This window comes from Puma concolor, chromosome C2 (assembly GCF_028749965.1).
Source record: "Puma concolor isolate L17-30 chromosome C2, mPumCon1.1.hap2, whole genome shotgun sequence".
In the NCBI taxonomy this organism is placed as follows: Eukaryota; Metazoa; Chordata; class Mammalia; order Carnivora; family Felidae; genus Puma; species Puma concolor.
Genome location: NC_141675.1, coordinates 43024478 through 43048287, shown reverse-complemented (window position 1 = coordinate 43048287; position 23810 = coordinate 43024478).

Genomic DNA, 23810 nt, shown 5'->3' with positions numbered 1-23810 from the left:
CATTAAAATATTATTATTTTTATAACAAAATGGACCTTTATGCAGGTTTGCAGTAGAAAATATCAGTATGAAGAAAAATGTCTTTCTCAATGGTTGCTAAAATAAATTTATTTTATGTATTATTTTCCATACATGCTACTGAATTTTCTAGTTTTTTTTTTTTTAAACTTAAAATCCTTCTCAAATCCTTAGGAATGCAATTACCATCTTTCCAAATATCATATTCATTGGGTTTTGTTTCTGCTCAGGGCCCTGATCCGAGCCTCAAAAAAAAAAAAAAAAAAAAAAAAAAAAAAAAAAAAAAAAAAGAAAGAAAGAAAGAAAAGAAAAGAAAAAGAAAGAAAAAAAAGAAAAAAATTCTCATTCTCTGAAAACCAAACATGATTTTTCATTTGCCAAATATGCAGACCGTACCAATACTTAAATCCTAAATTCTCAACAAAAGCTATAGATAGATTAGATAGATAAATAGATTATGATAGATATACATATATATAATATTTTAGCATATATTATAAAAATTTACATTATGTATTACACATACGTAAATGTTTATGTGTGATTATATACTATAGATGTAACATTTATGTTTCTTCTGAATGTGTCTGCTTCTTCCTAATTATATTTTAAAATAACTAGCTGTTTTTAAATTATCTATGTAATATTAGCTAATGAAGGAAGATACCTGGAAGTTCTAAATAAAACAGTTTTGCAGTTAAACATGCAGAAATACAGTCTCTGATTTAAAAATTAATATGGTTGACATTGTTTTCCATAATATTTTCAGTATGACAGCTTAGGAAATTTAGTGTTGGGATTTTTTTCTTTACTGGAAAATAAACAACATAATGTCTTGTTCACTGAAAAATGCCCAGTTAATATGGTGAAATTAACGCCATGTAACTAGAATAATGGAAATTCATGTTTGCTTGTTAAAACTGTGTTTATCTTTGATCAATAATGCATAATAGCCACTATGAAACATCTAAGGTAGAGTATATCATATGTTATCTCTATTTAGCACCTCTAGGCAAGAATATTGTATAGGGAAAAAACCCCAAATTACTGTTTTTCTTTATTGACAGCTCTCTAAGGAATACACTGGAATGAGTTCTGTCTGCCGACTAATTGATAATTATTTAATTAGCAATTTATAATGACAATGGGATTTTACCCCCCACCAGTCCATCTCTTCTTTAAGACCCAAGTAGACAACCTTACCCATTTTTGCACTAACTTCTGGGAGCTCACACGGGCCAAAGTGTGCCCTTACTGAGAGTTCCCAAGTCAAACCCTAAAAGCAGCCGCCTCCTTCGCATCGCGGCTTTTCCTTTTCCCACTACGGGGGATGACTGACACCTTCACAGTGCGTGTGGGAGGATAGCCTCGTTGTGTCACTGTGGAAGGTTCTAACAGCGGCTTCATTAGTTCTTTTTACAACAAAAGATAGGGTTTTTCCCCCTGCCTTTTTCTTTCTTTCCTTTAGTTGGCATGCGGGTTGAATTTTCCTTGGACCCCCTGCTTGACTTTTTTTTTCTTCCAGAACTTCTTTAGAATGGTGCAGCTATTCGAACACTAGGAATTGTAACTGATAGACTGTTTGCAGGGGAACTCATGAAAGTTCTCTTTGTTCTCCCTTCTTTAACCAGGTTTACCAGCCCCTCCCTCTCACCAACCAAAAAGGAAAAGGAAATCCACTTTTAATTATACATTGATGGAAATCACTGCGTAGGAAGGGAGCATTCACTGGAGAATGCCCATTTCATACTTTATTACAAGCGAAAAGGGGAGCTTGCATCAGAGGAGTAATTCTCAATCCTGAGCAAAAGCTCAAGTTAAAATATAGCTGTCTCCCTAACATTTCTGTTCTGTTTAAGATTTCTCAACTAATGAAAGCGTGGCTAAGAAATAAAACTGGATAGTAGCTTTTATGTATATTTTAAATATAAAATAGTCATATTTTAAAATAAAATATATATTTTTAAATAAAAAAGACAAGTGGCTTAAATATGTGTGTGTGTGTGTGTGTGTGTATAATGTGTAATCTTCAATTAACTATATAGGAGGGCTTTGTATAGTTAAAAAGGGCGAGATTGAGTCTATAGATAAATTCAGAAAGATACTTTAAATAGCTATTTATTTGATTGAAGTTTTAGACAATTCATTCTTTTTGTATCTTGCATGCAAAGAAATAGGCATAGAATTAAAAAGGTTGAAATGGAAGGAGGCGGAGTTGTGGGATCTCATGGGGAATAATAGGGGAAAAGGTATATTTTAATGTTAATCAGTGACTAATAAGGAAACCTCAATATTCTTTCTAGGAATAAAAAGAAGGAGAAGAAATTGAAAGGATCAAGGAAGAGACACACTCTTGAAAGAGAATTTCAACTGCAATTGCCTATTTATTTATTTATTTTTACCTCTAAGGCAAACGCTTGACATTAGAAACTGCTTTCTTTCTTTTGTCTTTTGAGGGTCTGTTTACCCAAAAAAGGAGGCTAGTTAAGTCCGGCATGGGCATGCCAGAGCCAAGGCACCTGCTCCTGAGGCCCAACAATCAGGCTGCAAAAGTGCCACACATTTACAGTTTCCACACCAGCCTCATTGTCACTAGATTCTCACTACAGTTGTGTGAGTCAGGCAGGACAACCCATTTTTTATAGGCAAAGCAACCAAGGCTTGAAAGAGTAACTGGCCCTGTTGGACGAGGTAAAGAAAGCATAACCATAAAGAAAACAAAACCAGTAAAAATACTTTGGGAATCAGAGATTTAGTATAGCAACCAGATATTTTCCAAATGTGGAGGGGGTATTGAAACACAGGTCTGTAGGGAAGGGGGGGGGGGTAGAATTCAGAAATACAGTTAGTAACCAGGTCCAAATAAAGTGCTGGCCCAGAAGGACAAGTGAGAGCTTACAGGAATGTTTGAGAAGATGTGTTCTTCTGGACGTGTCTGTGGATACCGTCCCCTCTAAGGAAAGTGTTGCTTCTGTAATCTCACAGCAAGTATGTAAAGGTGGGTTTGGGGCCATGGTGGGTTGGTAGGGCCAGCAGGCACAGAGGCAAGCTGGAGACAGACCGGGGGAGAGCAATGACAACCCGGGGCCCACCAGGAAACCTTGTCTTCGTTCCACACCATGTCTGACACCTGTGGCTTTCTAAAAGTTGTGTCTTCTTCACTTCTGTCTTCCAAGATCAGGCAAATTCCTTTCTTCTTGGTTAACTCTAACTCAGAACCAAGCAGGGAAGGGAGGTCTGGAAAATGTAATGTCCATCCTTAAATGAGAACGGATGTGCCAGGCTGACGACCCACAATCCAGCACATTTGTCTGAGGCCACATAGCTTGGAAAGCGGCAGAACCCAACTTGTAGTAAGTTTTTGATCTGAGAACACTGCTGTCTCCAGCCTGTCAGGCCGTGTAGGGTTGCCAGGACTGGTGAGAGACTTCATAGTGCAGGAGGGAAAACATCAATCTAAATGTCATGGTCAGTTGTCGGTGATAGAAATCCAACCCAAAGTGACTTAAGTCAAAAGGGGAATTTTTTTCCAAAGGGGAGTTTGTTGTCGCAAAAAAATGTATAGCCTAATTGAAATATTCAGACTTCAGGTTTGATGAGATCCTAGAATTCAAATGCTATTGTCAGGACTCATTTTTTTTCCCCCTCCCTTGACTCTGCCTTTCTCCGGGTTGGCCTTATTCTTGTCTGCTAAGAATGCTAACGCAGAAATTTTGTGGGGAGCTGGGGGGGGGACCCACAAAGGTCCTGAAAGCATACATTCCTGTGTGGAATACTTCTCTTTCTTCATATTTTGTTTTAAAATATTTTAATTGAACTATGTTGGCCTGGCTTGGATCTGATGCCCATTGTTATATCAGTAAATGAGGCTGAGATGATTGTCCATGCCTTGGATCTGTGTCCCCTCCAAGAATGAGACAGGGGAGAAAGTACCATCTAAATCCAAGTGAGAGAAAGGAGGCTTTCCTGTGCTTAAGAACATGGAATGGACAATAAATATTCACCATGCTGATTAAATGTCCACGTTTCAATGAATTTTTTTCTTGCATAAAGGAAGTGAAGGAAGGATGAGTTAATCAACTCTAAGAATCTAAACATTTGTGAAGCAAAATTGAACTGGAACAATCAATAATTTTCATGTAATTAATATATACTGTATGTGCCCAAAACTGTTCTGGACATTGAAGGGAAAATAAAAGTATAAGCTACAGATTCTCTCTCCCTTAACACTATTTACAATTTATATTGAGGAGAGAAGTTTTATATACATAGCAATTAGCAAGCAGTTTGAAAACAGGGTGTAATTAATGGCAGCTTTATGTGATATGCTTCAAAAAGAGTGCCAGTCCATCAGGAATAGATTATATAGGAAAGCCTTACAAAGGAGTTGGTACTGTGGCCTACCTTTGAAGAGTAATGAAGATGCTCAGTTCTGGAGAAATAGCATAGATATAGGCATAGAGACAGGACTAACCACATTATGGGACAATATGGCAGATATTACTTCCTCTTCTTCCCTAACCAAAAAAAAATTTTTTTCTTGTGATTAAGGGCAGCTATTTGCCAAGCTTTTAAGATGATTGGTCATTGTTTTCAAGTCAAATACAAACATTTTATTCTCTAGTTTCCCAGACTTCTGTGCAGTGGGGGAGTCCATGTGTCCCAGCTCTACCCAATGAGATAAGTAAAATCTGTTGGGGAAATTTGGGGAAAGCTATAGTTTTTCTGATATAAAGCTACAGATTTGGCTGGTGATGGGGCTCAGGGCACACTACGCCCAAATATGGCACCTGAACATATTGAATACTTAAGCCGAAGGGGTTTGAAAGAATAGCCGAAGCAGGAAGTTCACTCTGATTTTCCGCTCACCTATCTCCCCAGAAATAGGTGGTAAAACCTTCAGAAGAGGGGTGCTCTCCTGATACCTGCGGAAAAAGAGCATCCTCATTTCTGAAGACAAAAGGGATGCCGGAAGAATCTGAACAAATAGGTCCTACTAAGTTTTTCCCAATTTACTACACTTAATTCAAACTCTTTGACCTATCATATCTATATGTGACAGTCCACACTCTATCAAAGTTAGCATAAAAACACCGACCTTTCGTTGTGTCTTCAGGTCTTTGCTTCCTTATGAAGGTTCCCGTGTCACATAAAGCTCATATAAATAAATTAGTATGCTTTCCTTACGTTACTCTGTCTTTGTCGGTTTAATTTTCAGACCCAGCCGGGGAATCTAATACGGCTGAGGAAAACTTCTTCCCCCTACATTGACTGGCAAAGTTTTATCTGACTCCTTTCTGACTTGAATATAGACAGTGTCTGAAGAGATAGCAGTCACCTTCAACCAAGGGACAACAGATTTTCAAAAGAAAATCAACATATTAAAAAATGGTAAAGTAGGACAGAAAAAGAATCTAAAAACAACCTATCTCTAGATATTTTTCTATAAAAGACATCTGTATTTGTTAAGTCACTCTAAGTAATGTGATGGTTGCCTTATTTATAGCCAAATCCATTTTTAACTTATATGTGTATAGGAAAGAAGTTAATCGGGGAAAGGTTGGAAATTATAAGAAATACTATCTCACTATTCACCGCATCCAAATTCACATCTCTGTGATTTTATGAAATTAATACCCTCATTCTAAACTATCATTTCTTTATCGCTGTACCTAAAACGTCATCTATTTAGGCCCAGCACATTTGTTATTTCAATCATGAAAATTTCTCTGATTACTACAGACAGAATTAGTAAAGTCCCTGTTGTGGGATCTACAGAAGAAAATATTATTTCTCTGGCTTTTAAGAGTTTTGTGAACTGGCACAATGTTTCAAGCTATTAGAAGACATTGAATATCCTTTATAAAACTCATGGGGATATGTGTCCTACTTCAATTGTCTTGTTCTTTGTGAAACTTTTATATGAGTATTTTAACATTTTAACCCAGAGTATTAATAAAATTTTTCATTTGGTCTTAGTTTGATTCACATGGACTTGGTTATTCTTGAGCAATAGTCAGATCCTGACATCACACACCTCACTAAAAATGTACCTGTTTTATACATGTATGCAGTGTGAGTTTCAAAGCCATAATCAAGGTTCCTTAGTTTTGATTCTTAGTGAAATGCTCTAACCAAGAGCAGTTAGGAAAATTCAAGGCATCTCTAAACCATTTTTTGTAGCTATTTCTTCTTGTCCTTTTCCACTTGGAAAGCAAATGGGAGACAGGAAGCAGAAAAAAGAAGGGGGTGTAGTTGGCTGCATCGTTCTGTCCCCCTATGTTCCAAGTTTTTTTTTTTTTTAAATTTTTTTTTTCAACGTTTTACTTATTTTTGGGACAGAGAGAGACAGAGCATGAACGGGGGAGGGGCAGAGAGAGAGGGAGACACAGAATCCGAAACAGGCTCCAGGCTCTGAGCCATCAGCCCAGACGCGGGGCTCGAACTCCCGGACCGCGAGATCGTGACCTGGCTGAAGTCGGACGCCTAACCGACTGCGCCATCCAGGCGCCCCCCTATGTTCCAAGTTTTTGTGGAGGAAAGTGTATGTAGGATGCGGATGCAGGATGTTCTGAAACGTTGGGCATATCAGCCAGGAATAAAAGTGTCACTTCTCACAGAACTAGAAAGTAAAAGCTGTCTGTTTTGGGATGCCTCCATGTGACATGAGAAGTCACAGCTCTTAGACTTATACCAGAGAGGGATCTTCTCTGTGAACAGGACTCCACCCATCCTAGCCCCCAACCTGAAAGATCTTTTGTCACTACTGTGGAAGATAAATTTGAAAAATATGCTCCCAACCCCTCAAATTCATCTTTAAACTTTTTTCTAGTATATTCGTTCCCACATCTTAGATGGTCTACAGAAAAGAACATAGAAAGCATGTGAATGTATATTTTATGTAGGTAACTTCCAACTTTACGAGCTGAAAAACAAGTTTGTAGTTATAAGTGGTATTTCCATAGTATTCTTGAAGCAAAATTGGAGTTCATTTCGATGGGCTGTGGGTACTAAAAAGTGAAATTTCTGATAAGTGGAGGTTTCTCTCAAATCCGCCATAACCCTCATATTGAAAGTAAAACTGGGATCTACAAAGTCATAATTCTAATTTTACTTCCTAATTAAATTTTTCTAATATTATGCATTCTCATTTCTAGATCATTCTAGTGAGAAGCTACTCCCGAGAAATCGAACTTACAGTCCTTTAGCCTTGTTGTAAACCCTTATAAATGTGCTGGAGTTAATGGTTACTTGAGCAGGAAGATGGATAGCCAGAATCTCTAAATCAGCTGGGAAAGGTAAAGAAGTATAGTGACCCTGTATGTGGGGAAAAACAGTGCATCAAACATGATAGAAATTCACTTCAGTGTCACATAGACATAGGCAGTTCATACTTGGTACGATAATTGCGCAATCATTGGGGTTTTTTGTCTTACTATTTTTTTTTTACAAACTGTGGTAAAATACACATAATTTAAACTTTACCATCTTAATGATTTTTAAGTGTACAATTCAGAGTCCATTCATATTGCTGTATTATCATCACCACCATCCATCCACATAATTCTTTGCATCTCACAAAACCGATACTCTGTGCCCATTGAATAACTCTCCATGACCCCATCCCTAAGCCTCTGGCAACCACCATTCTAGTTTTTGTTTTAATGATTTTGACTACTCTAGTATTTCACGTAAGTGGAATCATACGGTATTTGTCCTTTTGTGACGAGCTTCTTTCCTTTAGTAGTACGTCCGCAAGGTTCATCCATGTTGTAGCATGTGCCAGAAATCTCCTTCCTTTTCAAGGCTGAAAAATACTCCGTTGCATATATATATACCACCTGTTGTTTATCAATCATTAGTCTTTATTTGTACCACTTTCATTGAGATCTAATTTGGCATGTAGCTTTGCATAAGTTTAAGGTATACAATATGATGATTTGATACACTTACATCTTGTGCCTGGAGTATGATTAGTTAACACCTCCTGCCGGAGTCCAGCTCCAACAGGTCCAGGGGTTCCCGAAGGATGGACGGCATCGGTGAAAATAAGACAAAACTAAAATAAAAAACTAAAATAAAGATGGACACAGACAACAGCAGTGCGTTGATCTGGCCGCTGTATTGTAGCAAACGTGGCGTCATATTCGCTAGTGATTTCCTTGTAACATACGTCATCTATGTTTTTCTTACATTACCTAATTCTAAAAATGTTCTTACGTGTAATCAACCTTTAAGAAATAACATGGCGATTTTCTCGTCACGTTCCCTCATACCCTTTGATTATTGATTAAGTTCTTACATTATGCCATTATGCATCTGTGTTTATCTGTAATTATCTATAGTCTATAAAGCATTTGTTTTGCTGTTCTCATGAAAGGCCCTCCATTTCTCAACACCTCAAGTGGAACAGTTATAGGGAGATGACCTCCTAAACACATGAGGCCAGAAGAACAATGTGTTTGCCTCAGTCCGAGGTGCCAGGAAGGGGCCGAAAGGACCTTAGAAACCCATGCCTCACACATTCTCAGAGAGACAATGCACCTAGGAACTAATGAGCCATTCTGTACCTTAACGGACTAGGTTCAGTCATCATCATCTGGAATGCCTCCTGGGGGCCAGGTGGGCCTAGGGATCGAAGTCACCTGTGACCAGAGGTACACTCCTTAGTTGCCAGAGTGGGGCTTTCAAATCCTTGTCTCTCCTTTGTTGGCCTCCTTTGCTGGCAAATGTACGAGGCTATCGTTCCTGTAAGTAGAGGAGTCTCCATAGGGGATAGCAAGGGCTAAATGTAAGGCCGCACAATTTCTTGCAGAACCTTATTTTCTTCCCTAATGGTGTTTTTCCCAGGGGGCCTGTCGAGGGCAATTCCCAACAGACAATACCCAGGTACTTTATTAAGGCCAAATTACCTAAAAGCAGGAGGACAAGAAGCTTCTCTGTTCGTGGGCCGCCTTGCAGTCACCAATGCGTCCACAGCCCGGGCCCTGCCACTCAGGCTGAGATAGCTCAGCTTCTAGCAATCTCCATCCCCTCACATAAATACCACTTATTTTTTTTTGTGATGAGAGTATGGAAAATCTACACTCTAAGAAATTTTAAAGTATATAACATAGTATTATTAACTACAATCACCATGCTGTACATTACATCTCCAGAATGTATTCACTTTAAAACTAGAAGTTATTATCCTTTAACCAACATCTCATTTCCCCCACCCAAACCCCTGATAACCACCATTCTACTCTCTGTTTTAACGAGTTTGGCTTTTTGAGATTGCACATATAAGTGGAATCATATAGTACTTGTCTTTCTCTGTCTCACTTATTTCGCTTAGCATAATGCCCCCAAAGTTCACGCATGTGGTCACAGATGGCAAGATTTCCTTCTTTCTCAAGGCTGAAAAATCTCTTTTGTATGTATTTATACCATATCTTCTTTATCCACTTATCTGTAAATAGACACTTAGGTGGTTTCCATACCTTGGCTATTGTGAATATTGCTGCAAGACATGGGGGTGTAGATATCTCATTGAGATCCTGGTTTTATTTCCTTTGGATACATACCCAGAAATGGGATTGCTAGCTCAAATGGTAGCTTTATTTGTATTTTTTTGAGGAATCTTCATACCTTTTCCATAGTGGCTGCACCAATTTACATTTCTATCAACAGTGCACAGAGCTCTCTTTTCACCACATCCTCACCAATACTTATCTCTTTTCTTTTGATGGCTATTTTAACAGGTGTGAGGTGTTATCTCATTGGGGTTTTGGTTTGCATTTCCCTGATGCTCAGGGATGTTGAACAACTTTTCATATGTTTGTTGTTCATTGCTATGTCTTCTTTGGAAAAATGTCTGTTCAGTTCCTCTGCCATTTTTAATCCGATTTTGGTTTTAGGTTTTTTTTGTTTGTTTGTTTGTTTGTTTGCTATTGGGTTGTATGAGTTCATTAAATATTTTGGATATTAACTTCCTATCAGAAATATTATTTGAAAGTATTTTTTTCTATTCAATAAGTTACCTTTTCATTTTGTTGATTGTGTGTGTGTGTGTGTGTGTGTGTGTGTGTGTGTCTGTTTTTACTGTGTAGTAGTGATATAGTCCCCCTTATTTATTTTTGCTTTCATTGGTTGTGCTTTCAGTGGCATATATAAAACAATCTTTGCCAAGACCAATGTCAAAGGGCCTTTCTCTATGTTTTCATCTAGGAGTTTTATGGTTTCAAGTCTTATATAAAAGTTTTTAATCCATTTTGAGCCCAGTTTTTAAGTGGCATAAGATGGGGGTTCAATTTCATTCTTCTGGATGTGATTACCCAGTTTTGCTAACTCCACTTATTGAAAAGAATATCTTTTCCCTGTTGAGAATTCTTGGTTTCCTTGAGAAATATTAGTTTACTGTTTATGAGAGAGATTACTTCTAGGATTTCAATTCTTTCCCATGGGTCTAAATGTCTATGTTTATGCCAGTACCAAGAATCCAGTTAGAGGCTTTTGATATCAATGTTGAGAGCTAAAGGTAGAATGAGAAGGAATTTGGAAGAAGGATCCATGTCCTGTTAAGGACATATCACATGAGGCATGAGATAAAGAAAGGAAATTAAGAATAGAGACATCTTGGTGGCTCAGTCGGTTAAGTGGCCAACTCTTGGTTTTGGCTCAGGTCGTGATCTCACGGTACATAGCTTCGAACTCCATGTTGGGCTCTGCACTGACAGTATGAAGCCTACTTGGTTTTCTCTCTCTCTCTCTCTCTGCCCACCCCACACCCACTTGTGCTCTCTCTCAAAAATAAATAAACATAATTAAAAATAAATAAATAAAGGCCTGGTATCTAGCATGATCCTCAGGGTAGATAGTGGTAGAATTTACTGTGGTAGAAAATACAAACAGAAAAAGCAGTTTTCTAGGGAGTAAGGATAAATGTGGTTTTGGTCCTCTTGAAAGCAAGACATCTGTGGGCTCTAATATGGAGATGTCCAGTTGAATCTATGAATATAGAGCAGGCTGGAAGTTTGACCAGCCTTCCTGTTTCCTTGGATTATGTTTTTTTCAGTGCCAAAATCAGGAAAGCCCTGGGAATACTGCGATGAGTTGGCCACTCCACAGACTATAGATATGGATTTGGGTATTAGCACACAGATGTTGAGTAGGTACAAGGATCATCTTCATGTCACTCTTGTCACCACCTAAGTGTATTTTCTTTTAGCATACACAGTAAGAACTTGGAACTTGTATCACCAGTACTATTTTGTGTACAAAACTTTATGTAGAAGATATGATATCTCCCCAATAAAATTCTAAGCCCTGTAACAATAAGAATTGTATCAATGTCTTTCCAAGGAACCCAATTCAAGGTATTGAAACTAACCTTTAGTAAATGGTATTCATTGACCGATGCGGAAAGCTAAATTCTAAAATGTACCTATTGGAGAATGAAATCGGTAAATGAAAGAATAGAATCGTGATGACGCATGCCAAGTCCTTCAGAATTTTTCCCATTTTTGATCAAAGGCTCCTGTAAGGATTGCAGGTGTAAGAGTACATAAAATGAGATATTTCAAATTATAGACATTAAAGCACTTTCCACATTTTGTTTTAATTAGCCACTGATACTTGACAGTTACTTTTCTCTTTGAAGTTATATTCAGAACAAGCCTTTCCTTATAGTTACAAATAAAAACAGAGCTGTGGGAGCACTAAGGATTCAGTAATTCATTAATTATTGAATGGAAAGATACACTATGATATTATGACAATATTAGGAAAACATTGAAATGTTAGCTGTAATGCTTGTAGCAGAACTTGTCTTTCAAATGTTTCAGTCCCAGTAATTAAACTCTGCTCCTTCTGCACCATGAACTGCTCCTCTGTCTTGCATCTTCCTATGAGAAAACACACCTTCTTGTCCCATACCTCCCTAGCTAGCTATCATTTCATTCTCTGTCTTGTTTTTTTAATTTTTTTAAATGTTTATTTATTTTTGACAGAGAGAGAGAGAGAGAGAGAGAGACAGAGCACGAGTGGGAGAGGGGCGGAGAGAGAGACACACACAGAATCCGAAGCAGGCTCCAGGCTCCGAGCTGTCAGCACAGGGCCTGATGCGGGGCTTGAACTCACAGACTGTGAGGTCATGACATGAGCCGAAGTCGGAGGCTCAACTGACTGAGCCAAACCAGGCACCCCATCATTCTCTATTGTCTTTTAAAGTGAAACTATTTAAAAGAGGTGTCTATGTTCAGATTATGGTCTTCTTCACTTCTGGTTTCTCTTCAGCAAGTTCCAGTGAGTCTGTCTCCACAACTCCACAAAATGGCTTTAGTCAAGATCATCAGTGGCCTCTGTCTCGCCAAATACCAGCATCTTCAATCTCTCAGCAGTATTCAGTAAAGTTGAATCCTTTCTTTTTGCAATACTTTAATTGATGGGGTTCTCTTTAACCAATGTTTATTGACTGCCCATGTGATAGGAATTGTAGGTACTAAAGCAAACAAACAAACAAACAAACAAACAAAAACAATCCTGCCCTCATGGGGAACTCAAACAACAACACTGTAAATAAATGAATACAATTTATAAGGCATCAGCTACTGCTACATGCTATGGAAAAATGAAGCAAGGAAGAAAATTAAGGCAAGTTGCGGGAACGGGGGTTCCTATTTTAAACAGGGAGTTCAGGGAAGATTTCACCACAAGGGTGATAGTCAAGCAAAGAACCTGACGGAGGTGAGAAAACATGATAACTTCTGGGGGAAGAGCATTCCTGGCAGGGGGAGCAACCAGTGCAAAGCACCGAGGTTGGGGAGGGCCAGCTGTGCCTGGGGCACAGTGACGAGGCCTGTGCAACAGAGGCAGAGTGGGTAAGGGAAAGAGACAGGATCAAAAAGATAATGGCGCAAACTGTCCAAGGCTTTGGGGCCATGGAAAAAAGGTTGACTTTAAACTCTAGATGAGATGGGGGGACCCAAAGCAAGGTTTTGAACAGAGGGGTGATGTCAACCGCTTGTATTTCCAGGATCACCTGGCTTCTTGAGGAGAAAGGGTGGAAGCAGGAAGCTATTCTAGCAATTCAGGCAAGAGATGGAGGAGGTTTGGACAAAGGGGGAAGCAATGGATATATCGAGAAGTGAGAGTCTAGGTAGATTTTTTTTAAAAAAAGAGTCACAGAATTTGCTAATATTCAAATGTCCTGATTTTTATTTTGCATCACTGGCTGCTGCTTCTTCTCATTCTCCTTTGCTGGCCTATATTCTTTTCAGCCTCTAAATGTCAACATGTTCAAGCTTTGGTCTTAGTTCTTATTCTATTTTCTTTCTATGTCTCCATCCTAGGTGATCTCATTTTGTTTAACAGTTTTAAATAACACCTATCTGCTGACCGCTACCCCACCACCCCAGACCTGGATGCTTTTGCCAAACTCTGGACTCTTATATTTACCTAACTTATATCCACCACATCAGTGTCTAATAAAAATATCAAACCTAACATATCCAAAACAGAATTTTCAGTTCTCAACCTATGTCTCCAACCTTAGTTCTTTGATTTTTGTCCCTATGAGTAATTCATTCACTCAGTTTAGATGTCTGGGCTTGATATCATCCCCTTTTACCTCATACCCTCGCATCTTATACACTAATTATAAGATTATGCCTTCAAGATATACGTGTCACAAATCTGTCCCCTTCTCTGCATCTCCAACCAAATTTCTGGATAACTTAACATCTTTTCCACCTGAACTACTGCGATAGTCCCCAGCTTGTCTCCCTGATTCTGCTCTTGCTTGCTTTGTCCACTTTACCAGCATCCAGTAGGAAATCTTGTTGTTCCTCTGCTTAAAATCCGTTAATGGCTTCCGCTTTCTTATAACATGGCCTTATGGTTCTACATTATTGGCCTTATCTTTAGTCTTATCTTACACTGCACTCTTTAAGTTTACCGTGCGCCAGGAACACTGGCTTTCCTTTTTTTCCTGCACTACAATAATCTTATTCCTGCCTCCCGGCCTTTGCACCTGCCATTCTCTCTGCTTGGAATACTCTTGCCCCACATCCTGGCATGGCTGCCCTCTTTCCCTTAGTCGGAATTTAATTCAAACACTACCTTCTCTCAGAAGCCTGACTCCCTATCTTAACTATGTTCCCCCCAACCCTCAGTGCTCTCTTTTCCATTATTGGCTCAATTTCATTTACTACTATGTGAAATTATGTGGATTATTTATTTGTTTACTATGTTTCTGCTCCAACCAGAATGGAAGCTATGTAAGAAAAGTTTATTAAACAATAAATGTGTTCACTGCTGTACCTCTATGCCTAAAACAGTGCTGTGTATACAGAAAACACAACTATTTACCAGAAGAATGAGTGAATAAATATTATTCAACTTACTTATATACTATGAGAAAGATTGTAGTTCATGAGTTTTCTTTTTAACAAGAGTTTAAGTAGAAAAAATGACTTGGCAGGTCAGTTAGCTTAGGTGAACTTTAAGCTCCCACTCTGTAACACTCCTCTCTGAAAATTTAGGTAGATTGTCTGATCAACATTGAAATGTCCTCTGGGTCAGACTGTTTTCAGAACAACCACTATTGTTCTGGCCAGCGGCGTTCTGACTTCAGAGCTGAACCTGATCAGCCTTCTCTCAACTTCTGTGACATCATGGGCACTGAGGAAGCTGAAGACCAAGGAATGAATCACAGAAGCCATCTAGCTTATGGGCATCCTCATGTTTCCTTTAATTTAACACTATAGATGATAGGACGGTAGGAGACAAATGGTCCCTGAAGCCTCTGACTCTTGAACCACAGTTCAGAAGAGCCACATTAAATGGATTACTTAATTTTTAAATAGATTTTAAATAAAATTTATTCTGAGTTACTTTATATAGAAAATGGCTATCAAGTAATATTTACTTCCCATCCCCTTGTGTCTTATTGCTGGGGAATACTGGAAATATACAGAAATATATGGGGACACTGAGGCAGCTGGGAAATGTTGTGAGTTTGAATGTGTCTAAGCTTAAAGTGGATTTAAGCTGACACTCTCAATACACATTTGGTCTCCTGTCAAACTGTTTAGTCCACCTAGGCCTTCAGTCTCTTTCTCTATTAATGACCAAAAGTCATTTTCTACTGTGAGATTTTCTGTTGTTGTCATTTTATTTGTTGTTTTATTTTGTGTTTAATGGAGTGGAGAAAGAATATGCTTTTAAATAAATAAACATAGACACTAAACTTTAAGTGCTTGTTATGATATTCTAGTTGAGTGTCCGTGTTTAAACACTTTGTTTAAAAGTGACAACACTTTGCAAACTGTTTAATGTGACAACACTTTGCAAGCTGTAAATTCCAAGTCAGTTATTCCTAAGTGAGCTGTACAAGTTTTCAAAGGCTTTAATTAGATAAGCTAGTTTACTTCTCTGAATCTACCCATATGTTGACTCTCAACTCTGAGGAAAAATCTGCAGCTAGATCTTTTTTCCTGTCTGCTTCCCATTTGCTGGAAACTACAACCACAAACTCTTTGGAAAACACATATGGCAACTGTCCTATCCCATGGTTTCTGTGACTGTTTTCATGTGATCATGGAAAAATGGGCATGGGTTTACTGTTGGACAGTAGTCGGAATTCCTTGCTCTTGGCTTGTTTTCTAGTTCCTTGCTCTTCTGTTGGCCTCGATAGCTATGATTTGCTGATTTTGATGACTTACTACTCTTGCCTTCTATTAAAGAGTTCCCGTTTTCAAGGTGCCTGGGTGGCTCAATTGGTTAAGTGCCCAGCTCTTGACTTCGGCTCAGGTCATGGTCTCACAGTTCATGGGTTCGAGCCCTGCGTTGGGCTCTGCACTGACAGTGAGGAGCGTACTTAGGATTCTGTCTCCCTATCTCTCTGCCCCTTCCCTGCTCATGTGCTCTGTCTTTCTCTTTCAAAATAAATAAATAAACTTAAACCAAAAAAAGATTTCCAGTTTTCAACCCACCTTACATGACTGACTTCTGGAAATCTTTTGAATAGTTTTTTTTTTTTTTTTTTTTTTTTTTTTGCATCACAATCTATTTGACATTGACATTCACATTAGTACAAAGCAACAGTTACAACATTGCTATATTTTCATTTCTGAACATCTATAGGTTGTAATTTTGTCATTTGTGTTTTTAGATATTAATAAGTTCTTGGAAATACAAAGATACTTACAGAAGTATCTCTAGTTATAGATATTATAAATATTACACTACAATTTACTTACTCATTTATAAATATTTTATAAAAGTATGCTTCTAGATAATAGTACATATTTATATCATAAACATTTTACCTATGTGTGCGTAAGCATGCTAAACACATCCATGTTTTAAAAGTTTAAAATATAAAATTATTTTAAATGTTTTTAAAGTTGTAGAAAACTGGGTATTATCTTTTTGAAAGAAAGTATTCGATGTCAGAGGCTAAGATAAAACCACTATAAGAGAGCTGTGATAATTATGGAGACCAAAAAAAGATGGGAGGGAGAAATTTAGATGAAATTAGCCTGAGATTAAAAAATGTAAAAAGTAGGGGCACTTGGATGGCTCAGTTGGTTAAACGTCTATCTCTTGATCTCGGCTCAGGTCATGATCTCATGGTTCGTGAGTTCGAGCCCTATATCAGGCTCTGTACTGACAGTGCAGGGCCTGCTTGGGATTCTCTCTCCCCTCTCTTTCTGCCCCTATCCCACTCACACACACACACTCTCTCTCTATAAATAAACTTAATTTAAAAAATGTAAAAAGTATTCTCTTGTGTTTGAAAAGGAGTCCTCATAGGATTTTTACACAGCCTAATAGCACCACATTGCTTTTTAAATTTCCTTTTTTTGGGGCGCCTGGGTGGCGCAGTCGGTTAAGCGTCCGACTTCAGCCAGGTCACGATCTCGCAGTCCGTGAGTTCGAGCCCCACGTCAGGCTCTGGGCTGATGGCTCGGAGCCTGGAGCCTGTTTCCGATTCTGTGTCTCCCTCTCTCTCTGACCCTCCCCTGTTCATGCTCTGTCTCTCTCTGTCCCAAAAATAAAAAAATAAAAACGTTGAAAAAAAAAAATTAAAAAAAAAAAAAATAAATAAATAAATAAATTTCCTTTTTTTTTTTTAACTTTCACATAAGATAAGATAAGGAAATGTATACACACACAGGAAACTTGAAAAAGTGAATTGGTTTGATCCTCTGATCAGTTTCAAGTGAGAAGTTGTAGGCTCTCCTGTTCAAATACAATCTAAGGTCATTCATATCTGCCTACAGTTTTCCCAAGTGGTACTCAAGCTGTGCCCCCCTCCTCTTACACAGAATTAAATGGTCTTGAACCTCTGTGATTATGGATGAGTCACTGTTGCAAAGTCCTTCAGACTAAAGACAATTACGTATCTTTTTTATCAGAGAATCTGGGCAATTTGAAAACTTTTTTTTTTCCTTGACTAGACTCAGAGCATAAAATAAATCCAATTAAGCCTAGATGATAAGTGAACCAGTCAATTTACAGTGTTTACACATGTGCTTGAAATAATGGTTGTTCAGTTAACAACTCTATTCATTAGAAACCGCAATGCTATCAGATTCTTTTTTAAGACTGGTAGTTTCTCCACTTAACCTTGCACTGCTTTTACTTTGAATATCTCCCTGTTCAGAAGTAATCACTCTCCTGTGTATAGTGTTTATCATTCCCAAGCTTATTTTTTACCTAATTAGAATTGTTTTTATCCAACAAGAATATTTGTCTGGATCATTGTCAATATGGCATCACTACCATCCCTTTCAAGGTCTTCAAAAGTCCCTGCTGGGGGAGCAGAAACAAAGAACGACATTTCAGAGTTCTCTTTTCCACATGGCCCTGGGTTAGAGTTTGCCAATGAGTGGCACTCCAGTGATACTTGGAAGGTAAAAAAGAAGGGGTGGAAAGGATTTTCTGAAGGTACTTTTAGACAGACACTGAGTAGACTGCAAACAAGAAGATTACAACAGCTTTCTGGCAAGCTCACCTGCTTTAGTGCTGTAGGCAATTTAAATGTCAAGTAATGGCTTCTTGAGAATCAGTGTTGCCTGCTGGGATAGTCAGGACCTTCCCTTGGTTCTGAGCCTTTCGATGCTTTCTAAATAACCTCTTGAAAACGACCAGCTCTGTTTTTATAACTGAGATTGTCACCAGTGGATTTCTTAATTATATTCTCCCAGCCCTTTCCATTGTTTTTTATGCCTCTTATCTTTTGTATCAAAGTCCTTAATACTTGGAATGTAATGTGCCTTCTAATTTCCTGATCAAACTCTACCAGATAGAAATAGTGAGTATTGTTTTAGATGATTTTAAACTTTTTACAAACAGCAATCTAATACACCTACCCTTTCTCAATTTGCTTTTTCACTCATTTTTATTTTTGAGACGAATCCAAGTTAATACATGTGGTTTTAGTTTATTCATTTTAATTGACATATAATATACTAATATTTTATTCACTACAATTTACTTACTCATTTTTTGATAAAGGTATACTTAGTTGGTTGCCAAAGTTTTATTATTACCAGTGATGTTATAATGAAAATCCTTTTATTTTTTTTTTCTACACACAAAAATAATATTTTTTTAGGCTCTATACTTGGAGTAGCATTGATGACTCTAGTGATATGAGAGTTTTGAAGTTCGAAATCCCCACAAATATGGTAACATTAAACTTTAAAATTTTGTTAATATTGAGTATTTAATAGTATTTAATTATTTTAATTTGAAATTTAAAAATTCCTAGCAAAGAAAAACATAAATTCAGCTGCTTTTAAATGTAATACAACATTATAAATTTTGCTTACATGTATATTTTTGCTTAAAAAGCTATTTCATAAGAGCTGATCAAGGCACTAAATGAGTAAGCTATTGACTATTACACCCACATGAAATACATATGAAATAGGAATTGCTTGTTTAAGGATGATTTCCTCTTACTATATACTATGAGTATTTTGGCAACAGGATCCATATTTTTTTATTTATAAATCTTTTGAACTAACTTCCAGTTAAAGATAAACAAAATAAAGGCATTTCTATTCCTTCTTCTCTCTAAAAGCAGCCAAACATTGCAAAGAACAAAATAATTATAAACCCTATCTCCAATAAACTAGGAAACAGCCACAAACCCCAATGACAATGATTGCAATGTGATATTTGGGTCTGTTCAAGGGAGAATGCTGAGTTAAAAACATACCTTTATAGATCTAGTGCAAATTTCAGAATTCTGCTAATGTAAATGGGCCTAATTTTTTCCCTGTACTTGGGTTAGCAAAATTTGGGGAGGGATGGCTTGAGAGAGTATCTCTGAGTCCAGGGACATACATCACAGAATAGAGATGAAGTAAAGTCAAGTCTTTGCTTAAGAATAAAGGCCAAAGCAGGGGTACTTGAATGACTCAGTTGGTTGAGTGTCTGACTTCAGCTCAGGTCAAAGTCTCACTGTTCATGAGTTTGAGCCCCACGTTGGGCTCTGTGCTGACAGCTCAGAGCCTGGAGGTTGCTTCAGAGTTTGTGTCTCCCTCTCTCTTCGCCCCTCCCCACTCGCGCTCTGTCTCTCTCAAAAATAAGTAAACATTAAAAAAAAAAGAAGAAAGGCAAAAGCATACATTTCCAAATATGCAAGAAGTCACAGCACAATGATACCATCAGGATGATGAAATCTGGCCAACCAATAGACGATTAGAGAAAGTAAAGAAAAATATTTGGAAATGAGTATTGAATCCATTTAAATCCAGAAATACAGCTAAACAATTACGGAAATTTTGGTTGTAGTATAAAATGTACTTACTATCAACTAAGAAACATGGCCAGAGATGGTGAGAAAATCAGAGTTAGCCAGACTCCAGATCTCAGAGGGCATTATGATCCAGGACAAGAATTATTTTGCAGTAATTGCGAAAAGGAGTTTTAGATTGGCAAGTGTGGGGTCAGGGGGTGGGGGTCAAGAATGACTCCAAATGTTTGACAGGAGCAATTTCAAATGAAGTGCCATTTACTGAAATGAAGAAGCCTCAGAGAGAAGCCAGTTCAGGTTGGAGGATATATAAAAAGTTTAGCATATGTTGTGTCTCCCCTAAATTCGTATTTTGAATCCATAACCCCCAATGCGATGGCTTTTGAAGATGGGGCCTTTTGGATGTAGTTAGGGTTGGATGAGGTTATAAGGATGAGGACCTTGTGATAGGATTAGTGCCCTTATAAGAAGAGATAGCAGACTTTGTTTGCTCACACCTATGCATGTTCTCTCTGTCCTCTCTCTCTCTCTCTCTCTCATGTCATCATGTGAGGACACAGCAAGAAGGTAGCAAGCCAGGAAGAGCTCCCAACAGGAACCAAATTGGCTGACACTGTGATCTTGGACTTTCCATCCTGCAGAACTGTGAGATGATGGATTTCTATTGTTTAAACCACTCAATCTATGGTATCTTGTTATGGCGGCTCTAGCCGACCACGATAATGTATGCTAATTTTGAGATGTCTTCAATACTGGTAGGGAGTTGTGTATATGATTCTGTACTTCAGGGGAGAATTGGGTCCAGAGATGAGGGTTTGGAAGTTATCATTTACAGTTGACATTTAAAGTCAAACTGAAGATTTACTGCTTAAGTGTACTGTGTGTTCTATTCGTGCAATTCCTATTTCTGGGGAAAGAAATGGGATTCATAAAGTATGCATGGAGTCTAATTTTTTAAAGAAATTCACACCAAGGGCTGCCTGTTCTTTTCTCAGCATACTTGACTTTATACCTAATGACTCATTTTGTGTTTTCTACCTGTTTCTAGATGTAACCATTCCAGAAGACACTCCTATTGCTTCTCTTTCTTTATTTCAATGAATCAAATCTCAGAGCCAAAATCTCGTGATTAAGTTTGTATTTCTCCCTACTTTGCTTGTTATATGACAAAAAGATACTACAAAGGCAAATATATACTTAGAATGACCAAACGCAGTATGCACAGGAGTGAAAAGGTTTACACCTACTGTCCTGGCATGATTATTAATAGCATTTCCATTCACTCTTCAAAGTGTGCTGGTGTTTCTTTTTTTTTTCTAAAATTTTTTAATGTTTATTTATTTTTGAGAGAGAGACAGAGTGCGAATGAAGGAAAGGCAGAGAGAGAGGGAGACACAGAATCCGAAGCAGGCTCCAGGCTCCCAGCACAGAGCCTTATGCAGGGCTGGAACCCACTAACCGTGGGATCGTGACCTGACTGAAGGCGGTGCTTAACTGACTGAGCCACCCAGATGCCCCATTTTCTTAATTTTTTTATTTGAGTGTAATTGACCCACAATGTCACAGTAGGTATAATGATTCAACATCTCCATAGGTGACTCGCTTGTAGTGTGCTCGTGGTTTGAGTGATAAATTTTATGGTCTTCTTAACAATAGTAGAGATTTCTTCTTCACAATTCATTAGGTAAGTGTGCACTTGTAGATTTCAACTGAAACTATGTTGGTCTATGATTGTGTTTCACACAGTTGAACAATAGGAAGCCTTTATTTTAAAGGAAAAAAATTCTTTTATTTTTACATGTTTATTTATTTACTTTTGAGAGAGACAGAGAGAGTGTGAGCCAGGAAGGGTTAGAGAGAGAGGGAGAGAGAATCCCAAGCAGGCTCCATGCTGACCATGGGGTTTCATCCCACAACTGTGAGATCGTGACCTGAGCCTAAATCAAGTCAGACACTTACTGACTGAGCCACCCAGGCATCCCTAAAAGGAAAATATTCTTAAAGACTCCTGATGTTAAGTTAAATTAATTATATATCGGCAAATAACAGGAAATCTAAAATTCAATGTAGAAATCTTATTATACTATGTAACAAAGCTGGATTTTTAAATTAAATGACAATGAAATCTCTATAAAAACCTTAAAATTCAAGCCAACAATAATAATTAAATATGAAAGATGATGTTTTGCAGAAACTAAACATCCTCTTAGAATATGCTACAGTACTTATGCAAGTTTTTGAGTTTTTCCAGAAATTTTCTCTTTTGAAATAACTGTCGCATTATTATTCATAGAGCACAGCATGGCATCATTTGGTCTTCATTTGGTATGAAAACATCACTTCATTATTAAGTCTACCTTTGTTCTTTTCTCACTATTTATAAGTAAATTTGTGTTAAGTGGTTCTTTTTTTTTATCATAATGCAAACATTGCTACTAAAATTATTTGGTAAGACTTGATTATATGGTGGTTCTCCAGTTGGCTAGAATATACCTATATAATTTCTTTTATAATTTTATCCAGATGAAAACACAAAATATGAAATAGTATTGCAGATCTCCAAAAAGAAATTTGTGGAACCACAGGAATATATAAATTTCTATTTATAATATACTGCTTAAGGGTTTAAGTCTAAAAATTTGCACAATAGGTACAAACGATTAGTAAACATAAATAAATACTCTTTCTTACTGGAAAAAAATGAAAATTACAGCAGATGTCAATTATCAGTAGTTTGGGGGTTCAGGGAAACACTGCTCTTGGGATTTCAATTGGGTACATTTCTTGAAAGCTAATTGACAATGTGTATAAATATAAAAATGTGCCTTGACTAAATAGCTTCCACTTCTACAAATGCATTATAAGAACATGCTTAAGAAATTCACATAGATACATCAATTAACATAGTACTTGGCACATAGTATATATTTGATAAATATATTATATGCACACACACATACACACATACAACACATGTACTTGTGTCAGTCAGTTTGCTAGGTGCTGGGTATTCAATAGTCCCTGCCCTCAAGCAGCTACAGTTTAGTAGTGGAGACATATTAAAAATCGCAGAAACCTGCAGCAATGGTGGTAAGTGCTATATAAGGGAGATATGAGTGCATTTAACAGAGGTCTTTAATATAAAGGGATCAACAATGGCTTCTCTCAGGAAGGGCCCTTTAGGCTGAAAGCTGAATGATGAACACATGTTAACCAGAAGAGGGGAGACAGCAGGTTTCAATCAGAGAAGTAATTCAGAGAAGTAATCAGAGAAGTAATCAGAGAAGTGCAAAGTTCCTGTGGTAGAAAGGGACTGGGTGAATATAAAGTACTGAAAGGACACCATTGTGGTTTGTGGCGAGAATGTTGAGAATAGGGGAAATGTGGTCAATAAGGCAGGAAGGGACAAGAAAACGCCAACATTTTCTCTTTTTCTCAAGGTTTTGTTCTTTTTCTCGAAAAACTAAGGTTTCCTTTCATAGCTTTAAAGAGTTTCAAACGTAGGTAGAACTGTTTTGGGGAAAGACTGCTTCAACTCTGTGAGAAAATAGATTGTTGAATATTTGTTAAAGTAATGAAGTTACTTATAATTGTGTTCTTTACAGCATTTTTAATCATAATGAAAAATGGAAAACAGCTGAAATGTACAACAATGGGGTTTCTTTAAATGAACTTTAGTGCATTCATACAATGAAATGTTTTGAAGTTGTTCAAAATTATAATACTGTAGAACTGTATTTATTGGCATGAAGAATTGTCCCCAATATACTAAACGAAGACTCACATGACAATAAAATATCTCTATTCTTACCTCAGACTGGCATGGTCCTCAGGACAAAATATAACCACTCACATAGAGTATTGGCCAAATGAAGGTTGAGATAGGAGGAAAGAATAAATTCAGCCGTTAGCAAGCAAATTTGTTGCTTTTTTTTATGGGAACATAAAACAATAGCCTATGTAGTCTTGATGTATTATCTGATCCACTTGGGAAGTTTTATTTATTTATTTTTTTGCTTCACAGAAAAATAAAGAGGCA